At 44.1% G+C, this 16,440-nt stretch overlaps 1 protein-coding gene across 1 annotated transcript in view; it reads left to right on the plus strand.

The window, feature by feature from the left end:
- CSMD1 (CUB and Sushi multiple domains 1) overlaps positions 1-16,440 on the plus strand; it is a 1,664,412-nt gene that overhangs the window by 710,504 nt on the left and 937,468 nt on the right.

The raw sequence follows: 16,440 nt of genomic DNA on the forward strand, positions 1-16,440 counted from the left end.
ATGAAATATGTATTAATAGCTTACAGAATTATGTAATATATGGATAGCGTATGTACAGTACAACAGTTTTATGAACGGGTATGTACGTAAGTATATAGACACGTAGGTATGTGGAAACGAAATAGAGATCAGTCAGCCTCACCTGTGAATAACCTGAAAAAACAAGTAGTTTAGACTTACTTATTCCAGACAAGAACAAATCTGCAGACTCTCCCTGTGACGGCCCCTGGATCAGGCAGGACCGCGTGAAGGCGCTGTGACGCTGCCCCTCCTGTGTTGGCTTACTGTGTCCCCGAGGAGGAGATGAACTGGTCATTTCAGTGTTGGAGCGCTAGAGTAGATGGATGCCCCGGGTGCTGTCCAAACCCAGAGGACCGCTTCCAGCAGTGACCCTCCAGCCTGGGCGGGCAGGACTCTGCATGGGGCTGTCCGCTACGCGAGTTGGCAGCCAGCCCTTGGGTGTGCACCTTGGTTCTCTGGTCTCTCTGGGAGCCCTGAAGTGCTGGTCCAGGTGCCTGTGCACGAGGGGGCTTGGTGCACAGAGGATTCAGACAGCCGAGGGCTGCCTGCACGTTTCTAAAATCGCAGCCAGCAGAAAGGAATGATTTCACTGTCGTTGACTTGGGAGCACGGCGCCTGCCACCAGCCTTCCTGCCACGCCTCAGACCTCACGCATCCTTCCTGCGTGACTGTCTCTAGGAGCTCTGTGCTGGGAAGAGTTTGGTGTTTTTAGCTTGCATCCTCTTTATTTTCTGCCTTCTGTTTAGTGAGAATATGGCAATTTCCCCACTCAGGCACCTCTTTCTTAGCTTTTGCTTAAAGGCCTGTGCACCTAACTGGCAACAGCCACCTCTACACCATTATCCACCTTTCGTCCTGCTCCTCAGCAGAGCTGCTGTGGACAGGACGAGCTGGTGCCCAGGGCTAAGCAGGCAACGGGAAGACAGACTTCTGATGGCCATCAGTCCCTTCAGTGCAGCTGGGCCCGAGAAGGTCGCGTGAGAACTGAAAAGCACTGTTTCCCCCTAAGTAGTAGCAACAGCACTTACTAAGAACTTACTATTTTTTGTAACACCAAGACAGTCACCATGTAAATAGATGGACTCAGTCAAGTAGTAGAAAATAGTTCAAAATGCCTCGCTTTGGGTTTCACAGAAGTTGTGGCATTCAGGGTCATGGTGAAGGTGAGTTTGGAGGAAGTGAGTCCGTGAGTGGCATGGGCTGGAGGTCAGTTGATGGGGAAAACACCAAATGGAATATTCTGGAAAAAATGAAAGTCCCAAAAGCTGGAGTCAGGGGTAGTAGACAAGGTGCCCGTTGTCTGCGCTGCTGAGGTGTTGATGGAATCCGCCCAGCTCTTGCAGGAGCAGTTGGGGGAAAAGAGGAAACTGGTATTTTTGTTTTATTTTTTTAAAAAGCAGAGGTTCTTCTTTTCAAGCTTGTTTGCCTTGCTCTCACGTTGTAGCTTTCTAAGCTCTCTGTCGGCTGCTTCCAGCTTCTACGCCCAGGCTCTTTGATTCACAAACCCAGCCTGGCAGAGGTAGATCCTGAGACTGTAAACCTTGTGTGAACTCGTTTTTGTAAACCTTGATTACCCACCAAAGGTCCATGTCTCAGCTCAAAGGAAACGCTTTTAAAATGACTCCCAGCTTTGTGGGAAGCAAGTAGTTCCTTACTCCTTAGCAGGTGGTGATTGAAGGCACGGCTGGGTTCACTTTGTGAGGGTGAGGGGGACACGAGGAGGGGCTGGGACGGGCAGGGGCGGCCGGAGGGAGGGCTCGCAGCAGAGGAGTAACATCACGGGAGCAGCCCGGGCACGGGAGAGCCGTCCGGAGCAGGGAGGCTCCTCGGGTTTCACCCTGTCGCTGGGTGTACCACCTGGCTGAGGAGGTCCACAGACACGAGGTCCCACGTGTGGTTTTGGCTCGCCGCCCCTGGAATACCCTGGTTCTGTTTGTTTTTATTTTTCCTTTCTTCCCGGGATGACACATGGACCTGATCCGCACTTCCAGACTCCCCTCGGGGTAGACCTCTTGTGGCTGATTGTTCGGGAAGATACAGGCAGAACAGAAGGACCACGGCTTTCGATCTTTGTCCACTGCTCACACTTCAGTCCGCCGTGCCCTGGCCACGGGCTGCTGTGTGCACAGATGACTAAACTGAGGGGTTCTTCTTCTTCTTAAAAATGGAGCAAGAGCCTCAGGCTTTAAATTCTTCGTGTTGCAGCTTCAGAGAAGCTGCACATCAGCACAGCTGCGCCTTCCTATTTTTCCCTGACTTGAGTCGTTTGTGTCAAGATTTGATTGTCGTCGTTCAAGTGGGAAAAGTAACCGCGCCGGTTAAGTTCGTGGTAAGTATCTGTGAGGACTGCGTCTCACTTACTTGCCGAAGGCCTGATTCTTTTCTGGGGTGGGAAGGGTCCAGTGGGGCAGAAAACGGAGGGAAATGAAATGAAAGTCAACTTCCGTCATTGATCTTAATACTTGCAGATCAAATACAGCTCGGAGGGCTCAGTGACTGTAAATTTGCCTTTGCCTGTTGCTCACTCTGGGTAACGTAAGGGAGAATATTCCTGCACAGAGAAGCTGGGATTCGGATAAAGGAGGAAGGAATGCGCTCCAAATACCAGCTAGAGCAGGTTTTTAAGAACACGCATTTGAAAGTGAAAAGGTGTTTGGCAGAGATCTAACCAACACACAGCAGGGAGACCTCTCTTCCTAGGGAGCGGACTGACCTTTCTTGGGCTGGATCACTTGCTAGTGTTTTATTTACGTCTTAATCTCACCTCTGCCTCCCCAGGTTCCCATTTCCCATGTGACATTTTAATGCCTGCATCTTAAAGCATGAGTCCTTTAACAGGTGTCCCTCGAGCTCCTAGCTCCTGTGTGCACGTGCTGGGTGTCGCTCAGCCTCGATGGGAACTCGGGGCCGTGCAGCTGGCTCGCGGTACCTGTGCTTTCTAATACTGCCTGCTTTCGGCTCCAGTTACTAAAGGGGATTCTCTTGCGCTTGTCAAATTTTTATGACATCTGGTAAGGATTTTTGAGTATCAATTCTCTTATTAATTCTTTTATTCAAATTCCCAGGGAATTTTCATGGCCTTTTGGGTCACTCTACGTGTAACAGAAACGTGGAGACCAGTGCCTCCTGTTGTCGGCGTGTTTTTGAAGCAGGAATGAGAGCAAAGCAGGTCCATTTGTCCACGGCCCCCAGTGATTTTTCTGTCACTGTCAGTGATTTCTTTCCCATTTTATTTCTTTTTTTCTCTCCAGCACCTTCATCCTTTATTTTCTCCATTTTTTTTCTTGTCACTCCATCTGAATCACATGTATTCTTACCATTGTTTTTTTCTTCCACTTTGCATCTAACAATGAGAATCTTGAGCTTTTCCTTCCATACCTCAGGTAGCATTGCGACCTCCTCTGTCTTTCCTAAGTTCATTCTGTTTCATCGGCTGGTTTCTTTGAAATTATAAAAAGAGCCTTTCACAATAGAGAATAGGTGATCAACAGGACAGTGTAGCCAGCTGCTTTTGCACATTTTACTCAGCTGATTGGGATTCAGCAAGTGTACTTTTTTTTATCGAGTAAGAATAGTGATGAAGATTCTAAGTAATGAAATGTGGATAAACTAAACTTTCTTTTAAAATCTGTATTTGAATGTTATCTGTGAAATTTCATGGACTTGCAGTATTTTTAAACCATAGCCCAGATCAATCTCTAAAGATGTTTGATAGACAGGAATTATGCATTTTGATAAAATTTGGATAGGACTGTCTTCAGGTGGACGTAGCAGATATGTGCTGTAGTTTTAGGGGCGCTGGTGGGTGGATATTAAAATGTAAGAGCTGTTCGTATTTCCGTTTTATAAGATTTATGTATTTCCAAATACAAGAGCTATTCACATTCATATTTCCATTTTAAATTTCATTGGACCGTTTATCACAGGCATGACTAATTTCTAACCTACACACATGTCTGTGTATCTGAAAGTTTTTGGAAGAGAAGAAATGATATTTTTCCCTTTTGTTAAATTTGCATTGAACTGTGTACTTGGTTGGGAAGTTAAAGTTGATTCCTAAACTTTATGTTGCTGATGAGAACGTTGGATTTAGAAACAAGTCTGATTTCTCCTTGAGGATTTCACTTCTCCAACTTCGTGTACTGTCTCTGCCTTTTCATTTTCCTGGAACTCCATCTAGAACCTTGACCGGACTGAACAGGGCCGGGGGTGCTGCACACACACCCTCCCCGGAGGCTCTGACAGCTTCGCTTTTATCTGTTCACACCAAGGGCATGGATATACTTACTTGACAGGGAGGAGTAGAATCAAGTTGACCTTTTTTTTTAAACAAAATAATTATTAAAAATCAGATCAGTTGGGAATTTGCATATCTTGGTCATTGTCCTTTTATATGAAATGAGACATGGCAGGAATATAATATAAATATTTATTATGTATCTAAAATGTAAGATTTGCACTATTCTGAGATGTTTGTGAACCCATGTGAGCTCAGTAAACACCATCTTTGTGATTGAGTGAATTCTCTTATGTTTTTAAAAAGAAGAAGAAAAAAAAGAAAAAGTTAATCACTGACTCGGGAAGGTGTCCGCACCAGGTAATAACACACTTGCAGGCTAGTAACTGCCCTTTGGGTGCGTAGTTAGAGGTGAACACACACACACACTTTAGGATTTCTATGTTAACTAGTAAAGCCATTTTAAATTCTTCATTATATCTTCAAATGTAGGTATGCAACTATTACTGCCTTGAGACAAGAAATATAATTACCTTTAGAAAATACCTACATGCTTCTTATGGTACCAGAGTGGCTTCTTTCTTACTAAGACGGTTCGGTGTGTCTCCGTGAGCAGATGTATTAACCACAGAACTGAAATATCTCATATTGATCTCTTTTCCTCTCGGCCTTTATTCCAGCACAACTTTGATCTTCAGGTTGGAGTCGTGTGTTGAGCTTAACTAGACTAAAATCAATTTTTAATAAGAATCCTCACTGCCTGTGACAGTTTCTTCTGTCTAATTGATAGCAGACGCCCATGTTAAATGAAAAATGTATTTTTCAAGCATGTTCTCAGTAACAAAGCATGAATTAGTGGTGAGAATTGGATCAAATCACTCTGTGCTCTGAATAAGGATCAAGAACTCTATGGAGAAAGAGTTTCAGACTCTAGAGACGCACCTGAGCCCACATGTGTCTGGGCAGTGATCCTGGGTCTCTGGATGGGGTCTTGTTCTCAAAAATTGTGTGACCTTCCCTTTTTTTTTTTTTTTGGATTAAAAATAATTCCAAAGCCAAATCTGTATTTTGTAGATGTAATTAAAGAAAATAATTAATGCTTTTATTAAAAATGGTTACTTTTTTCTAAAAAGACCATGGAAGCAAATTTTGTGAGAAATTACTGTAAGATGATCAAGATTACAATGGTTAGATTTGGTTAAAAAAAGACATATTACAATACATAAATGAATCAAGCCAACAGGTTGTACACCTCAACTTACACCATGTTATGTGTCAGTCTAAAAAGATATCAACTTGATGTATCCTGAGGCAACTGAGCATATTTTTACCGATGGTGTCAAATAAAACTCGTACAAAGCTTTGCATACTTTTGTCTTCTCCAGAATGCCACGTGGTTGGAAACATGTATGCTGGCTTCTTTCAGCTTAAAAAATGCGTTTAAGGTTTCTCCATGTCTTGGCTTGAGAGCTCATTTTTTGTTTCAGCTGAAATTGTAATCTACTGCATGATGTTTAAATCTCAATGGTTTATTCCTCCATCCACCTATGAAAGAACATCTTGGTTGCATCCAAGTTTTGGCAACTATAAATAAAGCTGCTGTAAGTATTTGGTGTAGGTTTTGTATGAACATGCTTTTAACTGACGTGGGTCATGTACCTTGGGGCCCCTAAGAAACCCCTGATTCAGAACCCGGGGGTTGGTCCCGGGAATCTAGATTTGCAGTAAGTGATCCAGGTGGTACCAGTAAGGGGTGAGCAAACCCAGAAGTTTCAATCAGCCTTAAGAAACACTGCTTCATAGTATTAATATTATTAAATGTTGTTGGGCCCTTTTCTTCAACACATAACAGTATATTGAAATCTCAAAAAAAAAAAAAAAAAAGAGTTGACTCAAGTCAGGTTGTCCCAAGAAGCAGACGGCCGCCTGTGGTCCAGGGAGACGTGCGTCCCTGCAGAGCTCTTGGGTTTGCAGGTGCACAGGGAACCCTCGGTCTGCCGGGTCTGGGGGCTGCTGCTTGGAGCATCAGGCAAAGTGGAGGAGATGAGGGTTCAGCCAAGCCGAGTGCCTGAGTGTTTCATAAATCTGCCCGGGGCCCCTGCTTCCTTATCGGAGTAAAGGTTATGCTCGCAATATCCTTGAGATAAAGATGTCAGAGTGCTTTACAAACTTCAGTTAAGACGAGACTATTCTAGTGAGGAATGTAATTTTCTCCGGGAGCAGGTAAACCAGTCTCTCCGAGGGGCAGAAGCACAGAGGTTGAGTGATGTGTGCGAATTCCTTCTGGAGGTCAGGGTGCAGCCACGACAGACTGTCAGCCTTGCTTTTTCTTCTAACAGTCATTTCCTTCTTGCATTTTTTTATGAGCTAACATACACAGTCACAGTATCAGACAAACAGTAGAAAATACAGATTCACTGTGAAATGGCACACATCACGGCGCCTTTTACATCCTCAGCCCTCAGCAACCCTGCTCTCTGAGGCTGAAGTGAGGGAACCCTCCTCCAGGCAGGACAGGACTTATGCAGTGTCACCTTTATCCATTTTTTTCAGTTTATTTTATTCTACTCACTCTTTAAAAAAGATCCTTGGGATAAATCACTCGTCTTTTGTGCTTATTTTATTGTTAACATTTGTGAGACGCTGTCACTGTGACTGAAGTTCTCTGACATTTCTGAAACGAGAAGTACCATATTGTCACCATAGGTCTCTGCTTTTCAATCTTGTAAGATTAAGAGCAAAATAAGCCTTATCGTACACTAAAATTCTAAATGCATTTTTAAATTTTCCTTGTTAATATTGCATGTCACTGCCATCTCCCAAAGAAAGCATTTTACATAATGTAAGGTGCGAGATCGCTCTAGAAGATGAGAGTGTTCTCTCCCTGGCGTGGTGACACAGCTGCTGTCTCGGGGCAGGCTGTGCCCCTGAGTCTGCCTTGTCCTCTGGTGCTCCGGACGGCACCTTGGACAGAGCATCTCCCCCGTCTCAGGAGCCTCTGTATTATGTGAACAACACTGCCAGCTTCATGAGGTGGTGAGGCTTCAGTGCAGTGAAGTGTTTACATGAAGATTCTAAATGAGTGTGTGATGCTTTGAATACAGGCAAAAAAAATTCTTTTAGTCTGAAATAAGTTGCTTCTTCTTGACAGAAGATAGGTAAACACGTTTATACTAAAAAAGAGAGACTTTGGTGGGGAGGGTGTAGCTCAGTGATAAAGTGCATGCTTAGCATGCACGAGGTCCTGGGTTCAATCCCCAGTGCCTCCTTTAAAAAATAAACAAATAAACCTAATTACCTCCACACCCCCCCACCCCCCAAAAAAGAGGCTTTTACCAACTAGTAGTTGATAGCTGCCGCATTGGAGTTTGGAAAATCATGTTTAAAGCAGCTGGTCAGACTTCTTAGGAAGAAAAATATTCTTGGTGCTACGGAAATGAAATGTGCGGTAGAGTCAGGAAAGAAGTGAAGGCGTGTGTGAGGGCTTGAGGACTCCATGAAGGCGTTTATTTTGATTTTAGGAAAACTTCTAAATATATTGTTTGTTTTTTTTTTTTAATGGTTTCACTATCTAGTTACTAAAGGGAGGGTTACAAACGTAGGTAGGAAAGTTGAGTTGTTCATTGGTAGTAAATGCCTCATCCAAGTTTACCAAAAAGAAAGCATGCAGAAGCCAACAGGCATAGCCTTGACTTCCTCGTGAGACAGCGCGTTGGTCCTGACGACCTGTAATTCCGAGAGCGTCCTCGCAGAACTCCAGAGTCACTTCCAGGCTGCAGCTTCATTCTTTCTGCAAAGTCCCCAGGGGTCACAGAATTCTGTAATTTCCATAGGACACAAAAATATTGTTTTACTGTACTGTTTATTTCTTTAAGCTTCTCAGAATGAGGTAACATTGAGTGTCGGCCCTGTTCCACGTGCCTCGATGCACACTAACTTTTCTAAGCATCACAGCGATGTTGTAGGATAGATATCATTGTCCCTGTTTGGGTGCTGAATGACGATGATGAAAGGTAGTGATCACTTAATGTCCAAGAGTTCCTAATTTCCGGAAGCTAAATTCGATTCTCGTGTGCCCTGACTTTCAAGTCCAGCCGTGTTTCAAGACCTCATAAGACATCGAAGTGTACAGACTGTGTTGACATTATTTTCCAAAGAATCTTTAAATTTTCCAACATCATTAACTTCTGCTACATACGTCACGCCTCTCTGGTAGCCATAGAAGAGGAGGTGGCGCGTTTTGCAGGGGAGCCCGCTCTCCAAGCAGCGCCTCCGCCTGCCTGGTGGCCGCACAAAATCAACTTCCTTACAGAGTTAAACAGTTCACTCTTTGGTAGCACATTATTCTCGGCCAATTATATTTTTCTGCCTCATTGATAAAGCTCTTTCTGTCATTAATTCTGGTAAATAAAACAGAAGGCAGTCCATTGAATTTTTTTCTTTGATTCATGCATAGGCTGTTTTAGATACTTTGAAGGAAAAACAAATGCAGAAGTAGTGATTCGGTTTCTCATCGAGAGGAGTTTGTAACTTACTGACTTCGAGCATATTATTTACCAGTACAGTGTATTTCAGTGTTTGTGCTTGTGGTTCAAATCTTAGTATTTCTCTCGCAGCTGAGAAGACGTAAAAGTAAATTCTGTCAGGAGGAAGCCACTCATGTTGACTTGAGTTGCTTTTTAACTTGAGGAGAAAATAAGGAAGTAAGCATCTCTAATGAAACTGGTCAGTATCAAAGTTCTGTGAGACAGCCAGTGAGTGGAAACACAGGAAATGAGAAGGAAGGAGGGCAGTCTTCCGTCAGAGCGGCTGTACTGTAGGCACTAAGCTTGTGAATGTAACCACTTGTGAGTAGGTGTCACGGCCGGGGTTGGAGGGGGCTCTGTGCGGTTTCTTCTATCTGGGCACTAGTCCCGCTCCCCAGGGCCCCGCTCTCGTGACCTGGTCGCTCCCCAGGGCCCCGCCTCCTAATGCCGTCCCGTGGGGATTAAGTTTCAACATGGTTTTGGAGAAACACAGGCAGTTCAGTCACAGCACACACGTTTTACGTGTGTTTGGCTGGAAGAGCTTTAACACAGCCGGCTCACCAAGTAGGTAGACACCGTAAAGCTGCTCACAGAGAGCAGAACTCTCCTAAGAGTTTTGGACCAGGATGTGTTGAGGTAAACATGTGGTTCGGTGAAGGTCGTTTCATTATACCCTTTGGACACACACGTCTGTCTCTCCTTGTACCCAGGAAGCTGTTTCCTGCCCCTCCCGCAGTCTCTTTCTGAGCCCAAAATCACTTTAAATAGGAAATTTACATTTTGCAATTTACAGCATGGTGCCGTTTGAAATGTTTGTGTCACACGGAAATTTCAGGTCATTCACATAATGTTATATTTGAAATGTAGTTGTTAATAATATTTGATACTATATAATATCACTTATGTGGAATCTAAGAAAATGACACAAATGAACTTTATTTACAAAACAGAAACAGACTCACAGACATAGAAAACAAACTTATGGTTAATGGGGGGGAGGGATAAATTGGGAGTTTGGGATTAAAAGATACAAACCACTATATGAAAAATAGATAAACAACAAGGTCCTTCTGTACAGCACAGGGAACTATCCTCAACATCCTGTAATAACCTGTAGTGGAAGAGAATCTGAAAAAGTATGTGTGTGTGTGTGTGTGTGTGTGTGTGTAATACTGAATCACTGTGCTCTACACCAGAAACTAACATAACATTGTAAACCAACTGTACTTCAATAAAAAATAAATACTTGAAAAATAGTGTCTGTTAGAGCCACAGCTTGATGGTAGAGTGGTAGAGACAGATTTTATTCAGGAATGGTTGCAGTGGGGGAGAGAGAGCTCAGCATTGAACAGGGCCCACGCAGAGCGCAGTGTGGACAAGCGGGGGTTTGCAGCCAGGGTGTAGGTGGGGTGTAGTGGCTGCAGGATCACTGGGAGGGGACGTCACAGGAAGCAGTGGTCCTGCTAATCCCACTCGATAGGGTTCTTGCTGATTGTTGCAGGACAGGAGGTCAGATACCAAGGGTAGGGGTTCTTCCTAAATGTACTTAATGAGATTCTTGCAAACTGGGGAGGTGTGCTGACCTGGCCAGGAGGGACACCAGTTAGAGGCCTCATATATGGTCAGGCCTCTGGAGGATACGGGCTTAGTTCCTGGGGCTCATGGGACTTTGAGAATTAAAGATAAAGTTTGCAGCAGACTACCGCTCAGCCTACACAAATTAATGTAGGTACTCCATGTATGTGTGGGCTAGAAAACCTGTTCCATTGATCTGTGTGTCTGTTTTTATACCAGGGCCATACTGTTCTGATGATTATAACTTTGCAGTCTACTTTGACTTTAAGGGCACGATGTCTCCAGCTCTGTTCTTTCTCAAGATTGCTTTGGCTGTTTGGGTTTATTGGTTCTATACAAACTTTAGGATTATTTGCTCTAGTTCTGGGAAAAGAGCCATTGGAGGGATTTTGTTGGAGTTGTACATTGCTTTGGGTAGCATGGACATTTTAACAATGTTAATTCTGCCAATCCATGAGCCTGGTCTGTCTTTCCATGTTGTTAATGTGTTATGTCACTTTGATTGCTTTCTAGATGTTGAACCATTCTTGTATCTCTGGAATAACTCCCATTTGATCATGGTTTGTGATCCTTTTAATATATTGTTGAATTCTGTTTGCTAATATATTGTAAAGGTGATTTGATCATTCCAAAGGCAGCTCCCAAACATTCAGTGTTTGTTAAATTTGTTGTGTAGACTTGTTCTCAAAGTCTTTTTCTGTTCTTTAAAGTAATATTTTGTAGCTCTAAAACATGTAGGTGATAGGTTTCAATATAATTTAGATAATATTTCCTAAATACATATTTTTAACTGAAGTAGATATGACTACCTTTAAGATAAGCTGAAGAACATATAACTACCAAAATTTAAAGCAAGAATGATATCAGATTCCAGTATCATGCTCTTGTGATCCAGTATCATACGTGTGACATTCCATATGCGGTACATACCAGGTAACACCCATGCTCTGTTGTGATGATGATTAAGAAATTATAACAATATCTACTAACTTGTATTTAAGTTTTATCTTCTCTGTCCTCTGAAAAATGTGAATTAAGAATTATGTTGAAGTAAACCGTATTTTTATTTAAAAATTAGACGAGAGATTTTCAATGTAACTAGTTTATAATTCCACATTATTTATTAAATATATATAGTTAAAACTAAACACAATCACACAGCTCCTGTGGTAATCTTTCTGAACACTGTTGCCCTGGTTTGCTCATTAATTATAAATCTCTCCACACAATAGTGACACATGTATTTGAACACAGATCATGTTTCCCCGAGTTCCTGAGCACTCCTCCAGTTACCGAGAAGATTCAACTAGTTCACGTTTGGGATCAGTCTTTCCCTGGACCATGATGGTGGCCTCTTTCTACGTGGGCGTTTGTTGTGAAACATCATTCAGTGGTTCTAATTCTTAAGTCACTGTGTGACTATCTGACTGTCCACCCAGTCACTGAGCCACACTTCCCCCTGGTACACATGCATCTTGTGAACAATTCTGTCACTTGCTGACGAGCTCCGTGTTGTACTCTGATGGCCAACTCGTCTAGGAACTTGCCCAAAATAGCAGATTGAAGGCCGATCTGAATGTTTCTGTAGAAACGCATTCTGCTTTGGTGACTGTCATCTCACCTTCTAGCTTTTGCTCACGTGGTTGACCTGGTAAAACGCGTGGCTCTCAGTTGCCTCAGGTAGGGTGCCGCTTCGTGAGCTGCAGGGGCGCAAGGCTGCGCCTAAGGCTGTGTTTCACTGCGGCGCATGCTGTGCTTGGCACGTGATAGGGGCTCAGTTCTCTCAAATGATCATTTAAAAATAATATAATCATGTAGTTCATACAGATATAAAATGAGTATGTCAAAGATTTTGTTTCACTGATGCATTGGCAATAATAAGATGTTAACAAATTTTGAATTTTGAATTCAGAGGAGAGTTCAAAGAACCACCCACCTAGAAGCAGGTTGTAATGCTGAAATAAATTACAAAAAAATATTGTGAGGGGGGAGGAAAGCCTGCAGACATTCCTTTCCGTGAGTGTGGAAGAGAACCATCTGCATTGCTGTGAGTTACCTACGACTTGAAGAGTTTGAAATTGCTCCAGACAGTGGACGCATTTAGCGTGGAGACAGCGCAGACCGAGACACACCGGCGGCGTGTGCCGGGGCGCCCGTGGCCGCTGGTCTCGGGAACCCGGGTCCACCCCGCAGGCCCTCACGACTTCTCTTCTAGTTCGTCTCACACTTTGTTGTTTTCGTCCCCACTCTTCTGTTTCCTGTCCTTCCTGACGGTTGTGCAGACAGCGAGTGGCAGTTCAGTGGCCTCATGGCGAGTGCAGCTGTGGAAGTAGACGACAGGCTCTCATCCGCAGACTGATAGTGATGTTTACGTTAACGTCTGGCTGTGCCAGTGCTTTTAGTTCTTTAAAATGTAACTTCTGTCTCGATAGACTTTAATTTAATGCAATTCATTAATTCCATTCATCCATGCTTTCATTTATTATTATTTCAGTAAGTATTTACTGAGTGCCTGCTGTGAACCGTCAGTGTCCTAAGTGTGGCCCCTTTAATATGGTGAAGGAATCATTTTCAGGGAATGATTCTGTAGAGAAAAATGAAAGAGAAGAGAGAGAAAGCCTTGGGGAAGGTTACCTTAAAGCATGGTAGCTAGGGAAAGCGTGGCGTTAGAGAGGCTGGCACTTAAGCAGGGTTGCAGTCACGTGCACACCTGGAGGAGGGAGGTTACGGGGAGGGGGCTGCGCCTGAAGGAGGGCGTGTCTGGTTGTGCTGAGACCATCACAGAGGCCAGAGATGGTGGAGGGGAGACACCAGGAGGATAGAGGAGGTCAGGAAAACCAAGGGCCAAACAGGCACATGAACAGACGCTCAGCATCACTAATTACCAGAGAAATGCACGTCAACGCTGCAGTGAGGTGTCGCTCACACCAGGCAGAGTGGCCATCATCAAAAAGTCTACCGATAACAAATGCTGGAGAGGGTGTAGAGAAAAGGGAGCCCTCCTACACTGCTGGTGGGAGTGTAATTTGGTGCAGCCAGTACAGAAAACTGTATGCAGATTGCTTAAAAAAGGCAAAAATAGACTTCTTAAATGATCCAAGCCTTCCCACTCCTGGGCATATATCCCGAGAAAACTCTCATTTGAAAAGACACATGCACCCCAATGCACACAGCAGCACTATTTACAGTAGCCAAGACATGGAAGCAACCTAAACGTCCATTGACAGATGACTGGATAAAGATTTGGTATATATACACAATGGAATACTACTCAGACATAAAAAAGAAAAGAAATAATGCCATTTGCAGCAACATGGATGGACCTGGAGATGATCATACTAAGTGAAGTAAGTCAGACAGAGAAAGACAAATACTGTATGATCTCCCTTACGTAGAATCTAAAAAAATGACACAAATGAACTTATTTACAAAATAGAAAGAGACTCACAGACAGAAACAAACTTACAGTTACCAAAAAGGAGAGGTAGGGGAGGGATAAATTGGGAGTTTGGCATTAGCAGATGCAAACTACTATATGTAAAATAAACATCGGGGGACGTACTGTACAGCACAGGAACTATATCCAATATCTTGTAATAACCTATGATGAAAAAATACATATATGTGTGTGTGTGTGTATATATATATATGTATATATATTTGAATCACATTGCTGTACACCAGAAACTAACACAAAACATTGTAAATCAAATACACTTCACTTAAAAAAAAAGAAAGACCCAGGGCCTGATTGTCGTGGCTTTGTGAGTGTTGGTGAGGACTTGGGTTTCACGCCAGTGGAAGGCAGCAGGAGAGGGCATGATCCGGGGAACCTGAAAGCGTGGTTCTCTGCCCTCTGTGCGCAGGCAGTGGAGAGAGCAGGTGCTAATGACGGGTGTGCCTGGGCTTGACAGCAGAGGAGGAGGGGAGGTTGGCTCCTGTGTGAAGTGGATCTGGGATATCCCGGAACAGAGTCAAAGGTGACTCAGAGGTTTCTGCACAACAGCTGGAAGTTCTAGTTGCTCCGGTGAGAAGGGGAAGTCTGCAGAAGGAGCTGTTCCGGTTCTAAAACCTGCTCACCATCCCAGTGGGGACGAAATCAGTCAGTCAGTCAGCTCACCTATCTTCATCTGAGTTTGCTTGCTTAGTGTAGTGAATTCTAAAACTTGCAGCCCCTGATCATACTCCTAATCTGATTCTATGGCAGGATCCTGAAACCAGGCATTTTGCTGTCTGTCTTAGAATAAGCAAGGCATTCACACTTCTTTCCATCCCACTGACTGACAGTCAGGAAGTGGCTTTGCCTCATCGGCCACTCCCAGTCTGTTCCAAGAGCTTGGCTCCTGAGACCTCTGGGAAGCTGTTGTACAGGTCCCTGCCCTTCCTCTGCACTTGCCTCCAGGTGGGATGGCCTGTCCCACCTTCCTGCGTGTGTCCCTGTGGTCCCAGCTCAACAAGAGAGCTCCAGTGAGGCCAAACAGGCTTCCTTTCCTTTTCTTCTTTGTAGGAAACAGTTGGGGTTTTACCAGTAGAACTTCAGCGAGAATCTGATGCTGTCTTGTGAGCTTTCTTCTCTTTGAGAGTCCCTGCCAGGAGAGTCACACCCATCCTGTGTCAAGTTCATTATGCTTGCCTCTTTAAAGGCTTTCAGTACTCACCTAATTGTTTCCAGCATTCCTTTCCTAAAAGCCAGTGTACTCTTAAAATCCCTTATGCTGTTCGAATTTATAATTAGCTCAGTTGATAATTCAATTACCCTTTGGGCTAAATTCAATTCAATAATTATTGATTAGCCATTATGTGAAAAGCACAGGATACGCTCGGTGATGAAGACGGAGCAGGCAGCCTCGGGTAGGCTTCCCCCTGAGCAGTGTTCTTGAAGGGTAGTCGAGCACTGTGGTGATAAAATATATGGAAAAGGAGTTTAGGAGAAGAGCCAGGGATTCAGCCTTACAAAGGTGTGGAACTTGTGTCAAAGTTTGCAGGTTGCGTCTTGAAAAGTCATCTGGTGGCTGCACGAATGAATAAATGTAGTAGAAATTAGCTCGGGGAAAACGTGTGCAAGTGAATTCACGTAAGAGGAGGTAGGACAGGACACATTCAGGCGATAGGCATCTTCGGCGCGTCATGAGCTGAAAGCACGGGACTCGGGGCTTGGGCTGGAGTCCCGTCAAAGCCAGTCCTGCCTCCTGCGCTGAAGACTTCAGGTGTTCTTTATTCTTTTTTTTTTAAACTATTTTTTCTAACTTGATGCCTTAAAAAAGAACTGTAGCCCAGCCAATAACAAATGAGAAGCTTTCTCAGGTTCCCTGGCTGAAAGCAGCTGAGCTTGGGAACCACAGTCAGCAGAGAGCAAACCCTCCCTTTCCCCGAGGCAGGCCTGCGGGCACCTCCGCCCTGGCCTGACTTAACTTCCCCGACAGGCAGGCTGCAGTGCTGAAGGCAGACAGCTCTACGGTTCTGTTGTTTTTTTTTTTTAACTGAGGAGTTACACTGGGATATTTGCATTTTCGATCATTCTTCCTGAGAGCAGGGTGGATAGCTGATGTCAGAAGATCAAGACCAGATGGCGGAGCAAGGAGAGAAGGCAGGGGCTGTTGCAGTAACCCATGCGGGAGATGGAATATGGATGAGTGGTTAAGATGGACAAGTAATGGAAGATAACTCGGCATTGCAGAGAACAGCAAAGGAGTGGCACAGTGCGCTGGTTGCTGTGGAAATAAAGGAAGGCCAGGATTTTTGTCCCTGAAATTGTAATATCTCAGCAGGTTTGATATGCTAAGCAGAAGAAGAAGTTGCTCCTAAGCTGGACTCCCTCTCCAGCTGGTCAGCCCTTCTGGGTGATTTACGTGCATCCAAAGGCCTCAATTGATGAACGATTTAGAAGCAGGATTGCCAGGAAGTAAAAAGGGTGGGACGAGCCGGGAAGGAAGACTTTTGAATTGATCCAGGTGCAGGAATTACACCTGCGGTGATGGGTCAATTAAATAATCTGTGCACTGACTCCTTATTCCCTTGCCATGAATTGGCTTAATTAAGTAAGAATTGAAGCAGATTATTAGCTGGAACTCATCTCTGGGA

This window comes from Camelus ferus, chromosome 26 (genome assembly GCF_009834535.1).
Source record: "Camelus ferus isolate YT-003-E chromosome 26, BCGSAC_Cfer_1.0, whole genome shotgun sequence".
In the NCBI taxonomy this organism is placed as follows: Eukaryota; Metazoa; Chordata; class Mammalia; order Artiodactyla; family Camelidae; genus Camelus; species Camelus ferus.